Genomic DNA, 16,914 nt, shown 5'->3' with positions numbered 1-16,914 from the left:
TTTTGCCAATTTACATGCCATGTCCATCAGCTTGACTATGTGTCTATCCTTGCCAATCCTCGGATAGGACCCCAGAAGGCATTCCTTTGGTGTCCATTCGTATCTCGCCACCTCAGCTTTCCTGCAGGCCAGTTCTATCTTCTTCCAAAAACATTGTATCCTTGGGCAGCCCCAAAACATATGGAGCAGCTCTGCTTCCTCCGCTCCGCACTAAGGGCACAATGAGGTAGCTTTACTGTTGAATTTAGCTATTCTGCCTGGAGTCATATATGTCCTATTGTACTGGGGAGACCCCCGGACGGCCCATAGAGTCAGGGTTTGCTCCAGAGTACTTTAAGACAAGATAGCTGCACCTTAAGATGGATGGGGGTGCAGGTTTTCTTACTCCAACACCAATCAATAAGGACAACTCAATGGTTTGGCAAAGGGGAGTCAGTTTAATGACAAGTACAAAAAACGGGGAAACATGGAAATCAACAGAGATGCGATAGTCCGTCTCGCTCCAACTCCCTCGAACTTCATACAAAACATAACTTTTATACTCAAAACATGTCATAATCTGACGTGTAACACTCAGAAGTTAACATGCAATTCTATTGGTTAGGAAAAGGTAACTTTAATATAGGTGCTATATCTGTATATGGTAACGGAGTGAGGGGATTGGGTAAACAATGTCAGGTGGGCATCTAAGCCCTTCCTTCACAAATGACTACTGTAGACGTCACTAAAACGACGGCGTCTCATTGGTTCTACTAACTACAGGACCCTAGATTATTTGGTTCATTGTGATTGGGTTGGCATCAACCCCATGCATAACTTTCCACTTTGCATAGCAGCACGCAGAACGGTCAACCAGGTGCAGGGTGTCCCCCAATTCACCCTGCCTTCCTGCAATCAATTATCACTTTATGAGCTATGTGTCAATTAGTTCACTGTGGTTGGCCTCGAAACTGCATCTTCTTGTCTCGAGAAAGTTCTGATATCTCTGTCTGAGCGGGTGCCAAGCGTAGGTGTGAATCAGTGCCTCTTCTAGCTCGGGTGGTCACGTGCTACCACACCATGGATTTGCCTCGTTTCTTTCAATTTGTGCATTTGATTTTCGTTTCACCCGCCACCTGCCTACGCCTTCTTATCTCGATTCTTCAGAGGCAGAATATTCTGTAATTAGCTTCAATTAAAGGTAGCTACTGTTCATAGCTTCTATCGATGTGACCTTGGCTTCCCTGGCACAAGCTGCCTCTGCCGAGTTTCGATTCAGCTTTCTTTCCTTGTGTCTGCTAGAATATGAATCTTCTTGCGTTTGGCCTATAGTAACCTGGGTCGGTTCTGCTTTTTAGTGCAAAGAGGACTCGCACTTATACAGTGTGCTTCGTTTTCAGGTAGATTGTGTACAATGGCGCTTGCCGGTCTATTCTACTCAGCATAGCAAGCCGCACTGTTTTCTTAGCATTCTTGCGGTTACAAGCATATGTACAGGCGTTAGCTGGTTGAATATCTTCATCCTGCTTACAACTTTAAGGTTCTTTGTATTCTAGCATCGCTTACTTCTTATAGGTTCACAACATGGCGTTTTGTCTTTTCGTGTCGTCCTTTGGTTGTCATTTCTTCTATGGGTCCGTTAGTCTAGTCGCTCGTGACATCAGCATTCGTCTTCCATTAAGGACTTTTTGGTTTCTTCCTGTACAGTACTTAAGCAATCTTCATTTTGTCTCATTTGCTGGTAGGGTTGTCTCAATGGGTACCTTACTGCCCATGGTTGTCTGGTTATTGGTACTTCAACAGGTATTGTTCTTCTGATAGGCACTGGGCAGAGCCCTACTGCGGCTCTCTGCTGGTTTATTTGCTCCTCATACATCACGTATTTCGGTGTGAATGTTCCTGGAACTTCAAAATGGGCGACTGGAGTGCAGGCTTTATTTGGGACCTCCTCTACACTATATAAGATGTTTAGCTGAATCAATCTGAATCTAGCGTTTCTAGAGACCTCAGCTGCCATTGGGGTTTCGGGGGAATACGGGCGGTCCCCTTTTAGCAGTTTTATGGCCCTGTTCCAGACCTTCTTGCCTAGCGTCACAATCATTGGGGTTGTGTTCTAGCACTTCAACACGATCCAGAGGATTTCCTTCAGGTGCGCAGGGGCCACCAGGAGTTTTATCAGTCTCGTTTCCAAGGTGGCCTCGTCGGCGAGCCATTTGGCCACGTGACTTGAGTTGTGCCGCCAAGTAGTACATTTCTAGATCCAGCAACTGGACCCCACCCTCCTTGTATGGCAGCGTCAGAGTGGCTAAAGACAATTTGTGTCTGGACGCACCCCACAAAAGTTCTCTCAGCAGATTCTCGATCATCCGAAAGGAGGAGGCTGGGATGTAGTGATTGACATTGTGGAAGAAGTACAGAAATCTCGGCAAGACTATCATTTTAGTTATGGCAACCCTACCCATCACCGATAGTGGAAGCCTTGACCAGAACCCCATGAACTTTTTGAACCCCTTTATCACTAGTATGGTGGTGTCCTCGGGCATAAGTTCCGGCGAGTGCCAAATTTTCCCCCCCAGATATTTGAATGATTTTGGTTGCCATCTAATCTCAACCTCTGGTAGCTCAGCCTCTAGTTTCCCAACCAGTCCCGCTAATGGGAATATGCATTATTTCTTCCTACTGAAATATATCCCTGAGAATCCCAAAAATCTCTCCAGTACGTCTCGCACCACCGGGACGTTCAGGTTTGGGTCCCGTAGGTACAGCAGCACATCATCTGCGTAGAGGGACACCACATAGTGCGCACCACCCACAGTGATTCCAGCATCGAAATATTGCTTCCTGATAGATATTGCTATCGGCTCAAGGCCCAATATGTAGAGCATGGGCGACAGCGGGCAGCCTTGTCTGGTTCCTCTATGGATGTGCCAGGGGGCTGATACTATCATTCCCGTTTTAACCCTGGCCACTGGCGCTGTGTAGAGCAGCTCAACCCATCTGATAAAGTGCTCACCCAAACCAAACTGCCTAAGTACTGCAATCAGCCACTCCCACTATATGTAACTCTCGCGTCGGGGCAGCCCCTCCTCCTCCTCCTAGGCATGCACTCCGTCCGCGATCTTAGTTGTCCAGGGGCATACATTTACCGGTCTCCTATACTGGGAAACGGGTTCCGATTTTTGTCGCATCTTCACACGCAGGGAGCAGAAATGCTTTCTCTTCGCGGGGATGTCGTTCTCAATCACGTTACACACTGCAATTGCCAATTTGCAGGATCTCTTGCAGGATCAGGATGGGAGCTCTGCCCAGGCACCTCTCTACTCCATGAGCTCAGGCCACTCCCAAAAAGCCCTTATCGTCCTGTGTTATTTTATTTTCTCCACCTCATCCTTCTAAGGCAAAGGAACAATTCCATCGGCTTGACCCAGTGTGGATCCTCAGCAACTACATCTCTAGGATTAGAGAGGCTAGGAAAGATGACAAGCATTTCATTGGTTATGCTGGGTCTCATGCTGGCAAGGCTGTGACTACACATATCCTGTCAGGGTGGATCATTCTCTGCATCTCGGAATGCTATGATCTGTCTGGGAAGGATTTGCCTGAGGGTCTCGGAGCCCATTTACGAGAGGAGTGTCTGCCACCTCTGTCCTGCAGAGGGGAGTCCCTATACAGGATCTGATAAAGACTCACTCCCTAAATTACCTTCCTTCTAGAGCCCTTTGGTCTTTAGCTCCAACTCTATGCAGATCAGATGCTTTTCCAAGCAGATAATGGGGGCAGGTCTCTCTCCTCCGCAGGTGCTTCCCTCTGGAATGGCCTCTCTACCCCTCTCAGACTTGAGCTGGATCTCCTTAAACTCTGGAAGCTTCTTAAGACCCTGCTTTCCTTTCTCCTTCCCTCTCCTCTCCCCTGCTAATGTCCCCCTCTGCCTCTTTGACTGGCTGGGCCTTTTCCCCTTGAGCCCGTCCAGCCCATCCCTCGCACTTAGCCTGTGTACCTTCTCTCCCCTGCAATCTCTGCATCCCCATGGCACTATCCACCTGGCCTCCTTTGGCACTCGCTTAAGCCATGATTCCTTCCGCCCTGACTGGCACTCTGCTCCTCCCTCCCCCCCGCACATCTTGTTACTGCACTTGCATGATCAGAATGTCACAAGGGCTAGTAGTACCGTTTTTCTTTTTCTTCATCCCCATTTCTACCCTCCCACCCCTGTCTTTTTGTGCCTTGAAACACCTTGTGTATAGGCACATTATAAATACCCAATGATTAAAGAATTACTGCTTGGATCCCTTTCAGGCCAGGCTGCCTGTTTTGGTAGGGCGGTCCTCCAGATTTTTTTGGTCTAGGTGGTGTCCTTTCTCTCCTCCCTCGAGATGTTCGTACTGGTTTGGGAGCCTATCATAGATAAAGAATCCATTAGAAGAAAAAATTACTTGGGGCGTGGCTTGAGGCACCGGTAATGCAGTCGCCTCTTTAAGAACTCCGTGGGGCCCCCAAGAATATGCCACTATGCCCATGTTTTAACAGCTCAAAACTGGCACTGAGACACTTTGCAGCCTGCTGAATGCTCCCTGGTCCAGCTGATCGGATTTGCGGGGTAAAACGGAAGGAGATAGCCGCAGATTTTCGGAGCCAAATGCGGCACTGCCATGGCTCACTGAATAGAAAATGGCGGCGGCCTGAGCGCAGTCGGAGAAGAGGGGGAGGGAGCCGCCCGCTCCACCACTGGAGCCCTACTCTGTGCTGAGGCAGCAGAGCCGTGCCGTGACTGCTTGAGTAGTCTTACCAGCGCTGGATGACGGAATCCTGAGAGCGGAGCCTTGCTGCCATAGCCCAGGTGGAGGAGGAGTGTCCTGGCCAGCTTCGGCACCGCCGGAGAGTCAAAGGCGGGCCAGTGACAAGGAAGGTGCAATATGCAGCATAGCCCAGAACCGGAGTGGGTACTGGCGCAACCTCCAAAGGGAAAGAGGCCCGAGCGACACTGGGTGACCTGGCCTGGCCGTGATGGACAGAGAGGGATCCTTCCCTCCAGCAGCACTTTGAAGCCAGCGCAGCGGACACAGCGGGACGTCCTCCACCACCCTCCACAGCGCACTAGAAGGTAGGACCGCAACAGGGGTTTCACAGTAACCGACCCGCCTCATAGAGCATGGGGGAGAGAAGTCTGATTAGTTTAAACATGTCCAGTCTGCCCAGGCTAACTACAAGCACCACCCACCCCCATGACACGCCAAGGCCTTACCGAGTACTAGTGGCAGCCAGGGGCCCCACATTGGACTGGGACCCCGCCCTACTAGCACCTAGTGTTAGGCAGAATTATATGCAGTACCCTTTGGGAACACTACACACAATTAAGACTACAAGTGACAGTACAATTTCACCTTTGGTACAAGCCCATACTACACAATTATAGTGGTAGCAGTAGCGGAGCAGCCGACTTATCTCAAGAGTAAGTGAGCAGTACAAGTGGTTACACAATTGACAGCTATTACTATGGTTCAGGAAAACACTGACTCAAGGTTTCTAAGTAAAAGAATATATATTTATTTACTCAACAGTTGTATAACATTTCACTATTATAAGCAATTTAAAAATCACAATCAAAAATACACCACACCACTTCTCTTAAATTCCAGACAAGTTAGGCTCACATAATGAAGTGGGAGCAAAATGGCACGCCAGCTAATTAAAAGGGAGGGAAAGACAAAGTTATTAGAAATTAGGCCAACTGCACAAGAGAGACTACAAGGGTAAAATCAGATAGAAAAGGCTTAGGGCCAAAGTCAATGGTTCAAAAGTCTTTTGCTCAAGATAATAGCTTCAATGTAGTTCGCGGCACAGATTCTGGACGAGGTTGGTCAGTAGAAAAGTTAGGTAAAAGAGAAGGACAAGCCCTCGGATTGGAGGAAGATTTCAAACACTTTCACCGCGGCTGTGCGAAACACACAACCGGATTTGCACAGTACCTTAAAACTGAGAGGGGCTGTAGCTGAGGCAGACGTTCCTGGTAGTTCCTGCAGGCTCACAGTTCCTGAAGCGACTGTCGGACTGATCAGAAGTAGGAAGACTGGAGGGTCCTACACTACCCAGGGAAGAAACCAGCAGCAGCGCCCAACAACAAATAAAAGCTACGCTCCTTAAAACCCAAGCAGGGTCCGACCTTCCTGGCTATCCGGCCCACTGTAGCTCTGTACAGTGAATTCGACCAGAGGGGTCCTGGCTTGCAGTTTGGGCAAACTGATTGGTCCCACCAGCTCAAGGGAAGAAGTTTCCTGGAGGATCTTCTCTGTCGTTGGATTTGGAGATTCTGACTTGCAGCAGGGCTTCACCGGGCGGTTCAGTCGTGGTAGGGGTCCTCTTCTTCCAGTTCCTCGTTGGTTCTTTCGTTCCAGTGGCGACTCTGCTCTTCCAGACCCAGAGACCTGCCTTCTATGCAGTTTCCCCCCATTCATACAGCCTGGCTGTCAATCACACAGCAGGGTAGCTGGCCTGGCATGGCCAGTCCCCTTAGCCAATTATACAAGAGGGCAACTTGGGTTATTAAGGCAACCCATGGCAGGGGTCCGAAGATCCCTCCCTCACATCCTGCCCCTCTGAACTATCACGCGCCTTAAGGAGGGCTTCTGTGCAGAAGCCCGCGAAAAGAAAGCGAACAAAGGAATCGTCTCGGGTTTGGCACGTAGAGTGAAACACGAGAAAGACTTTAACAAAAAAACAAAAAACCCAGCCGGAACCAAAATAAAATGCATTTGGTCAAGCGGGTTTATGTTCGAGGCTACTATAATAGTCTACAACAATACCACATTTATATAATATAATCGCGGTAGATACCACTGCCACCAGCCAAGTCTTAAAGTTAAGGGAGCAAAACAAGGCTCCAAGAGGCACAGATTAAAAGGGATAAGAGTTAACCCTTTCCAGTACTCCATGTAAGATGGGGTGTACTAGGTCTGCAATTTAAAGTGACTATATAAAGTTAATGACAACTTTACCTGTTTCTGGGGGACAGTAGTCAGCCCCAGAAAAATTGAGTCAGAGGGAAGTCTTAAAGACAACCATGTGTCACTGCTCTGAAGGTGCTGTGTAACACACACAAAAAAGTGGTGCACATGGAGTAGGTGAGACTCCAGTGCCCAAGATCACACAAAAAGTGAAAACACACACAGCAAAACACATGGAAGAGTGGGAAAAAAGGCTCACACTCTTACCAGGTGAAAAAATAAACCCTAGAAATCCAGCAAAGCTGCTGAGGGACTCATTAGGTAAGGGGAATCAGCCATTTATTGAGAATTCTCCCTAACACCTAGCACCAACGAATTACAGTGGGAAAGCAACACGTAACACCAAAGACCCGGGGGAAGAAAAGTGAGGGGGCCGAAGACGCTGTCACAAGTAGGAAAGCGAAGTAGCAACCAGTGCCCACCCAAACCCCTCAGCACGCTTGATTGGAGCGGGTAGCTCTGAGTAACATACATGTCGGTGTGGCAAAGGCCCTAGCTGCAACAGGAGCTAACAAAGGCCCCACACATAAGGCTTCCTCGCACCCCAAGCACACAATAGAAGGTGGCCCCAGCAACAGACTGATCAGGCCCATCATATAGGGCTGCTGAATCCCAGGCAGCCCACCTACAGAAAGTCCTTCCGCAGTCCTGCCACATAAACCTTCGCCCACACTTTAGCCACCCGGAATCTGGGGTCCATACGACAACGCACAGGCCCACAAGACAGCAGGAGCCGGCGGAAGCCCCACACACAGTTGAGTTCTCTCCAGAAGGGGCAGCTGGGAGACATCAACAACCAGAACTCTCCCCCAATCCCAGCACATAGCGCAGGGTGGCCTGCGCAGCACTCTTTGAGCAGCTCCACTGGAGAACTCTTCACCCCATACCCCTCGGCCATACCCTAGCCACCCTGAAGCTGGGGAGGAAGATAACGTTCCTATTCCAGAGGCATACAGACTGGGAGCTGAAAGAAGCCATTGCATAACCCAGATATCCCTGAGAGCCTTCCAGCACATCAGGATACAAGCTGGAGACTACGAGCCACCCAAACCATCGCGCCATCTGACTTTTGCCTCTACACTATGATGGCCAAGCATAAATATGCAGACATTGCTTGCATGCTGCACCTAAAGGAGAAATCTAGGAAAACGGACCCCGTTGGAACCCATGCCACGTTGCCCGAGAGATCCCAGGGCCAATGGACCAGGAAAGATGATATACAAGCCCTCTTAGCAGATATTGAGACAGAATTCCGTAATTGTATGACAGAGTTATCAGCTAAGATAGATCGACAAGACAATCAAATGAAGGAAGTGGAACATAGGATTGGTGAAACAGATGACCAGATCCTGGAGCACTTGACGCAAATTGCAGACCTGCAGCGGAAACGCCAAACCCTGGAGGAAAACAGCGAGAGCATGCAACGTAAACAGGAGGATTTGGAAAATAGGGCCCGCAGGAATAATATTCGCATCAGAGGGGTCCCTGCCTCGATATCAGATCGGGCCCTGCCGGCTTACAATAGCAACCTCTTCCAAACTCTCCTCCCGGACTGCGACAAGTCACTACTCATGCTGGATCGCACCCATAGACTACGAGGCTGTAGGGGCTCCCCAGCAACAGATGCACTGAGGTGATCACCAGGGTCCATTTCTTTGCTACTAAGCAAGAAATCATGTCTGCAAGCCGAGCTCAAGGGGACTTGACATTTCAAGGAGCCTCTCTGCAAATCTTTCAGGACCTGGCAACCATCACAGTTCAATGACATAGAGCCCTCAGACCGCTAGCGATCTTTCTCCAGGAACACAAAATCAAATACCAGTGGCTTTTCCCGGCAGCACTTCAATTTTCGTTCAAAATACCAAACACGCATAATCAACTACCTTGAAGAGGCACGGGGAATTATGGGGGGGGGAACCAGCCACCCCAGAAGAGGACTCAATGAATCCTTCCCCAGATAAAGAGCCAGGCTCGACTCTGAAGTCACAGTGAAACCGCTGGATGAAAGTCCCCAAAGGGGGAAAGCTACCTGCTACCTAAAGCAACATTGCCCTCCCTCATAATGGGGAGAAAGTGGAAAAAATAACTTGGTGTCCATGCCTGAACTCGCCCTCGGCGCTCTGGCTCCCACCATATGCCCTAGCCGAGTGAATGAGACACACACCGGCCCAATGCCCATCGGGTCCGGTTTGGTTTTGGTTTTGGACTTATCTGGACTGGTCCACTGTTGATCAGCCTGGTTCCCGGGCCACGCTTGGCCCCAGTTTAGATAAGGTTAAAACACAGTTGCAGCAGTACAGAACTCGAAGTTCAGCACTAACAAACAAACCCCCTGCAAGCAGCACCCTCCGCCCCCCACCTGACCATTGAAGAGAGACAACAGGAAACCCCCCCCCCACCACACCTGAAACTGCTATGTCTCATTGAACGTTAGGGGCCTGAACTCCCCAGAGAAGCGTAAATCCACTCTACAGCGCCTGAAGGATCTCCACAGCTCGGTGGTGTTTCTTCAAGAGACTCACCTGCTTTCAGCAGACTTTCCACGGCTGTGAGATCGAGCATTCCCGAAGCAGTACTTGGCATCCGGGGACAGCAAGAGGGGTGGCACAGCGGTTCTCCTAGTGAAAGGGGCACCATTCAGGGAACGTGAGGTCTTGCGAAGTCCGGATGGTAGATACATTGTGATAAAGGGAGACCTCTTTGGCAAGCTACACACGTTAGTCGCCGTTTACGCTCTGCACGAGGTCCAGGAGACATTCTATGCAGAATTAGAAACAACATTGCTCCCATCCCTTGAGAGCCAGGTGGTTATAGGAGGCGACTTTTATGGAGTCCCAAATCCCTTAGCAGACAAATCTAACCCCCCTTCGCCCAGAGACTTTAGGATTGCGTTGAGCCTTTACCATCTCTTTAAGACTCTTGGAGTGGTGGACACCACACCTGGAGGGTTTTCCACCCCAAAACCTCGGACTTCTCATTCTTCTCACGCGTCCACCGCTTTTCTTCACGGATTGACTTGATACTGATCAGCCCACAACTGCTCTCATTCACAGATGAGGTGGCAATAGGCACAAAGGTCCTTTCTGACCACGCTCCAATATTGCTGACCGCCAGAGTATTCGACCCGACCCCCGATGAAACCCCGATGGGCTCTCTATGAACCAATGCTACACAACATGGCAGTCCGAGACGCCATAACTAAAGTGATTCACAACTATTTCAAAGAGAACCCGCCGGACCTCACTTCTACGGGAAGGCTATGAAAGCAGTGATCAGGGGAGAAATAATTGCCCAAGCAGCATACAGGAAAAGGCACAACGAGGAGAGGGAGCAACTAGAAGGGGAAGTGGCAACTATGGAAACACGCCACAAGAAGAATTGGTAACCTAAAGCGGCCAAGCTCCTAAGGCTGACCCCCACAAAACTGGAGGCACACTACGCGGAAGACACAGCCGAGGCTCTAATTAGAACGAAACAAAGCTACTATGCCTATGGCAATAAAGCCAACAAGTTACTGGGCAACAAACTGGCAAAACCTCATTACAGCCATGAGAGACTCAGAAGACACGGCCCTGTATGGGGAAGAGGCGAAGCTGAAAATAGTAACATCTCATTTTACCAGCACACTGTCAGCCTCCCCCCGGTCACAAGCGCAACAGGAACAATTCATAGCGCACACCAAACTCCTGCACATATCAGAAGCAGACAGATCCTCTCTGGAACATCCAATATCAGCTGAAAAGGTTGAGGATGTACTCCAAACCCTGACGCTGAGGGCCCCATGCCCCGATGGCTATCCACCGAAATTCTTCAAACTGTTTCGACCTCTGGGCCCAATGACAGAACTCTTCAACTCCTTCTGTGACACAGGCACCATAACTCCCTCTATGCAAGAATCTGTCACGATTATGCTCATGAAACCCAGAAAAGATCAGAGGGAATGCACATCATAAAGGCCCATATCCCTGCTCAACGTGGACGCAAACGTCTACTCCAATGTGTTGGCGAATAGACTGGCATTGATCTTACCATCCAACATGGACTCGGAACCAAAACCTCATCGAGGTAGCTGTTTAAGATCGGCGGGAACTAGCGGTTTTAACATTGGATGCTACAAAAGCCTTTAAGCCTTTAACAAGGAGGACTGGACTTTCATGCGACTCACGCTGAAAGCCTTTCAGTTCGGCCCTACATAGCAGGCCTAGACATAAACGGAGAACAATTCAAGATTTCACTATACGCTGGTGACGTGATGATTTCCCTCACTGGCTGTCGAGCCTCGCCCCCCGCCACCTTAGCAGAACTGGAAGCCTTTGAACAGGTAGCCGAGTTTGCAGTCAATTACACCAAATCAAAAGCCTTGGGAGTACATATGTGGGAAGATCTTATGAAGGACCTCCAAACGACATGCCCACTGAAGTGGAGCACTACATCTTTGGCCTTTCTTGGTATACGCCTTGCTGCAGACCCTAAACAGCTATACGAAGCAAACTTTCCCCCCCTGTTCAAGGAACTGGAAGCTGATCTGAAGAGATGGGGAGGATAAGAAATATCTCCGTTAGGCAGAATCGCAGCATGTAAAATGAACCTGTTAGCTAGATACTTGTACTTCTGCTCGACCCTGCCGGTCCACCTCCCGAAACAACCCCTGATGCAGCTACAGAAGCAGATATCGAAATTCGTCTGGAAAGGAGGCAGGGCGAGAATCCCGTTAAAAGTCATGACTGGAGCAGCCAAGTGGTGAGGCATGGGTCTACCCAATCTATCAAACTATTATATAGCGGCTCAGCTAGCGAACGCCACAATCTGGGTGGAACAGACAATCCCCCCAAAATGGACTTGAATAGCACAGGCTAAATGCCCCCTCCGCTTGAGCTCCGTGCTACATATATCAGGCAGAGCACGCAGTTGGGGGCAAATCACCCTATCGTCCACCAGGAGTACCTTGGACACATGGACATGGGCTTTGCGGAGGAAGAAACTACCCAAAGGCCTGGGCCCTCCCCAGTCCTCCGTAAACAGACTTCTCCCCTGGAATGGACACAGCACACTTCAGCAGATCGTCCCGGGGAGGACTTCAAACCCTCTCACAGCTGTTTGTGGATGGTGCGACTCTCTCCTTTGAAGAATGTAAGAGCCGCTTCCATCTGAAAGAAGCGGAGAGGTTCACCTATGCCCAGATCAGGCACCGGATCTTGCAACCAGCGGTTCATCAGGGGGCCACGAGGGACCTTCACTCTCTTGAACATGCAATGAAGGAGGGCCCACGCCGGGGGCTGATTAACAAACTACTGCAGATCGACATGCTGACGACCAAACCAGCATACATGGCCTTGTGGGAAGCAGACCTGGGGCACCCCATAGAGGACCAAACATGGGTAGACATTTGGAGTAGGATCAACTCCACTTCTAGATGCATAACCAATAAGGAATGCGCTCTAAAACTCCTTCACTGCTGGTATTTCCCGCTGGAGCGCTTACACCACTTTCAGAAATCCATAGATCCGAACTGCTGGAGGCAATGTGGCGCTCATGGAACCCTTTTCCATATGTGGTGGGAATGCCCGAAAGCACAGGCCTTCTGGGTGGGGGGGTCATACAAATCATTGAGGCCATAACCCAGCGCAAACTGCCCACAAACCCAGAGGTGATCCTGCTGGGGATGCCGCAACCGGAGTGCTACCCAAAGGCTGGTCGCTCCGCCAAACTACTTACGCAGCTGCTTCTAGCGGCCAGGATAACCCTGTCCCGGAAATGGAAGACACAGGAAGGCCCCCTAACAGTGGAGGGGGCGACATGACATCTGAAGAAAAGGTGCCCCAGCCAAATGCATGGGAACAAAATGGTATGCCATGAAAGTTGGGGGGACAAACACCCCTGTCCCCCCTTAAAATTACGCCCATGCCCCTAAATACCCCTATGATGGATTAAAGTCTGGGAGATCCTGGCGGGCGAAAAAGTCACAGCCGCAAAGGAAGGAACATTACACTGCTTTACGGACTGTTGCTCACTGATCCTGGACTACAACAGCCAGTTCCCAGCATTGACCTTCCAAACACAGCTGGTGAAATGCTTCCTCACACCATAGCGTACAATGGGAGGTTCAAGAACTGGATGACCAGGGGAGGAATGGGGGTCGGGAGGGGTTACTCTAAGCTAATCAAAGTAACATAATGTTTAGTCTTATACATGTAACTGCTAACTATCTGCTGTAACCGGAAATAAATAAAGTTGTTAAAAAAAGGAAATAAAAAAATTACTACCCTCCCGGTAATGTTCTTTCTGATGGATGTTCCTCCCACGTATTACCCTCCTTACCTGCCTCTCCTGGCACATAATCATTACACCACCAGTTCTGTGGTACGTTAAGTGTCAGTGTGCTAGGGGAAAAATGGGGGAAGGGAGTTCATGAGGCGCAGCCCCTTGATATATACAAGCCTGACATATCCAGCATGACATGCGTAGAGGCATCGGACGGAGCCAACGCAGAGTCACACTGCACACACTTGCAGTTCCTAAAGTACAGCTGCTCTATGGATAGGATATAGGTGAAGAATCCGTGTTTGATCAGACCATCCAGAAAAGTGTATACTCCCACTTCCTGTCCCCTTTCCTCCATACTTATGGGAGTTCCTACTGGGCAGGGATGGGATTGGACCTTCAGCAAACGCAGCACGCTTACCCTTTAAATTTGAGAGATCAGGGGCAGACCCCGTGTATAGCACACCCACACCCACAGCCCCACCTTTCGCACTCATTCCCCACAGTCCCTTTCTCTGCAATGGATGGATTGGATGCCTGACTTAGCCTTCTTTTAGTATTTTTCTTGGCTGTTCCCTGCAGCGATTCCAAATATTTTGGCTACTTCTTCCCCTGCTCCCTCCCATTTTATTCTGGGTAAAGCGGGTTTTGTTGTGTGCACCAGGTGCCATAGGTCGTTCTCTGCGGCGGACCTGCATTCTCTTTGTCTACAAATTGATGACCTCAGAGACGCAGGCAAACCTGCGCTACTCCTCCTCCTCGACCTGTCGGCGGCCTTCGATTTGGTCGACCATAAAACCCTTCGTCACCATCTCGCAACCGCAGCCAACTTCTTACCAAAGGATGTGAATGGATCACGTCATTCCTCCAGGAGAGAATCATGAAGGTCTTCTCTGACTCCTCGAGTGCCATCCCCAGCCCAATCAAATGCAGTGTCCCACAGGGATTCCTTTCTGGGAGTTGACCAAAGCAGGAGGGTCCCCCAAGGGCCTTCTGCGGCTAGTCACCGGAGCTCGCTTTGACGTCTCTAAGGAGACTTTAATGCCGGAAGCACTGTAGAGGGTCTGCTACCGGACTTCACTCTTTTGTCCCAGGAACGGATTGTACCATGGTCTCTATCTCCAACGTGATTGTGTTTCGTATCCAAACCTGTGCCCATTCCTCAACTTTTCTGCTTACTGGGCATCAACCAGAGCGTCCAGGCAGGCCTGAAGTTTTAGAAGGCCCTGCTCTGCAAAACCCTTCAGGCGGCAACAAGGCCAGCGCTGCGACTCAGATCACGCCTCAGATTCAGCAGCCCATGGCTCAACATGCATCTTCTGTCACAATTGCTGGATTGCACTCTGGCCATTTGCAACCGCATGTAGTAGAAGAGGTCTGGAAAAATCAGCCAAAAGCCGGCATCAGTCCAACTGGTGTCTAAAAAAGTGGACTCTAGATATAGGTCCCAGCCACAGTGAAACTGTGCGTCACGGACCTTTGCCCCAACTCCCGACACACTCCACGATTGTGGCAGCGGCTGTTGGGGAGAATTCTCTGTAAGGCTAATTTCCCAAACCTAGTGAGTCCCCCAGCAACTTTGCTGGATTTTTGGGGTTTATTTTTTTCTCTCCTGCTAAGAGTGAGATTCTTTTTGCTCCCACTCTTAGACATAATTTGAGGTGTTCCTTTAACTTTCCATGTGTTTTATGGGCTATGGGGTCTTTTACTCCATAGGGTCTCATGTGTTTTTTTTATGTGGGTTACACAGCACCCTCCGTGCCGTAACCCAGGGGTGTCGTAGCGACCCCCCAACATAGACTCCATACCCTGGGACTGACTACTGTCTCCCAGGGCATGTAAAGTCACCATTGGCTTTGCTAGTCCCAAATTATGAACAGAAACCAGTACAAACCATCATATTGTGGATGTACTGGTCGGGGCAATTCGATTGCCCCGGGGTCTGTTGTTCGAGGGGGCACGTCTCCGTCTCCCCTGATCGAGTTTTGGCTGGTGGCAGTGGATACTACTTTTTATATTCGACCGCAAATATATCTCTATGGGATTTTCCCATTGTTCGAGGCTACCAACTTTAATTATTTAATTCTCATAGCCTTGAACATACCGCCGGTTTATTTATTTAATATTAATTCGCCGGTTGGTATTTTTTGCCAGAACTCGATTCTAAAATGGCATTTGTGTTCTCTTCTGTGACTCCAACCCAAGTCAAGCCCTTTGTTCCACTTATTTGGCCGGGTTCTCCACAGAAGCCTCCAAAAGTGGTGCCACTCTGTCTGGGTACCACAGGGGGTGTGGGAGGGGGTTTAGGCACCCTGGACTGAGTTACCCTGGTAACTCAAGTCGCACTCTTGCGTGATTGGCCCAAGTGGTGAGCCGGCCGGCTCACCACTTGGCATGTTTGATTGACAGCTAGGCTGAGTGAATGGGGGTATGCTGCATAAAAGCAGGGCTTTGGGGACTGGAACTTCAGAAGTCGCCACAGGACCTAAGAATCCGAGGAGGGAGAAGCTGAGCCGGCCTGCAACTACGACACCACCGGTGGAGCCCTGCTGAACCGTCTCACCACTTTTCCCAACGACAGAGGAGATCTCCAGCCCGGAGAGTCTTCTTCCTTCGACTGGTGGGGATAACCAGTCTACCTTCTTTTCGCCTTCCTGGAGCATCTCGTGGCCACCTTGCCTGTGCCAAGCACCCCGGAAACCGGGATACCACGTCTTCACCACTACCGCGAACCGAAAGGGTAGTACCTTTGTACCGGAGAACTCTGCGGCTGGTTTCTTCCCTGGTAGTGCAACAACCTTCATCTTTCCTCCACGACGAGATCTTCTCTTCCTCTGGACGACGCTGTGACTTGCACCCGCTGCCAGGAACAACTGCCCCCGCTGGAGGATCCTCTCCATTTAAGGTACCGTGTTCCGCCTGGCTTCCCTTGCAACCGATTGAACGGGGTGTATTAAATCCTCGTCTCTCGAACCTGGGTTAGCCTGGGACACCTTAGCTAACTTTTCTGAACTGAACTAAACCTTTTTTGAACTACCTCCACAAACTTCGAAGACTCTGTGTAACTGCCTGATCTTGGGCACATTCCGCCTGGCTCCCGTGAAAGTGGGCCTGGCACCTAAACTTCCTTGCTCACCAGTAGCCTGTGCCTTCCTAACCTGCTGTGGTCCGTTAAAAAGTGTTTAGTGTGTATGCTTCCATAATTCTGCTTTTCCCTCCCTTTTTATTGAACTTGTTGGAGTGCCATCGAACGTTAAGCGCTCACCTCTGTCTGGAAATAAGTGGTGTTAACTAAGACTTGTCCAACAAGTAATCAGGGATGTACATATGATAATAGTGATTGTGTTTTTGAACTTATCTTAACAATTTAGTGCTAGTGTGTTTTATAAGTGTGTGTTAAATAAATAATGATATACTTTTACACCCAAGCTCTGGTCAGTGTTTGCTTGTGCTACTGTATTTCTGTACCTATTTTGTATGCTCTGTATACTGCCTTACTCTTCTTGAGGGAAGTCAAACTGTTCAGCCACAGCTACCAAGTGAATCTGTGTGGTACAGACTGCTACCAAGTGGGTTTACTGCCAAACACCTGTAGTCTTAAATCTTTTGCAGTGGTCCCTAAGGGAACTGCACAGGTTTCTGCCTAACAGCGGCTACACTTTTTGGTAAGAGC

General features: G+C 49.7%; 1 protein-coding gene across 2 annotated transcripts in view; it reads left to right on the top strand.

Moving 5' to 3' along the window:
- The window catches only part of ATM (ATM serine/threonine kinase), a 3,046,976-nt gene that overhangs the window by 1,739,633 nt on the left and 1,290,429 nt on the right, over positions 1 to 16,914 (top strand). The gene's annotated exons all lie outside the window — the stretch shown is intronic.

The sequence above is a fragment of the Ambystoma mexicanum genome, chromosome 7q, assembly GCF_040938575.1.
Source record: "Ambystoma mexicanum isolate Mex_15411 chromosome 7q, UKY_AmexF1_1, whole genome shotgun sequence".
Taxonomy (NCBI): Eukaryota; Metazoa; Chordata; class Amphibia; order Caudata; family Ambystomatidae; genus Ambystoma; species Ambystoma mexicanum.
This window is presented reverse-complemented; position numbering and strand designations above follow the sequence as displayed.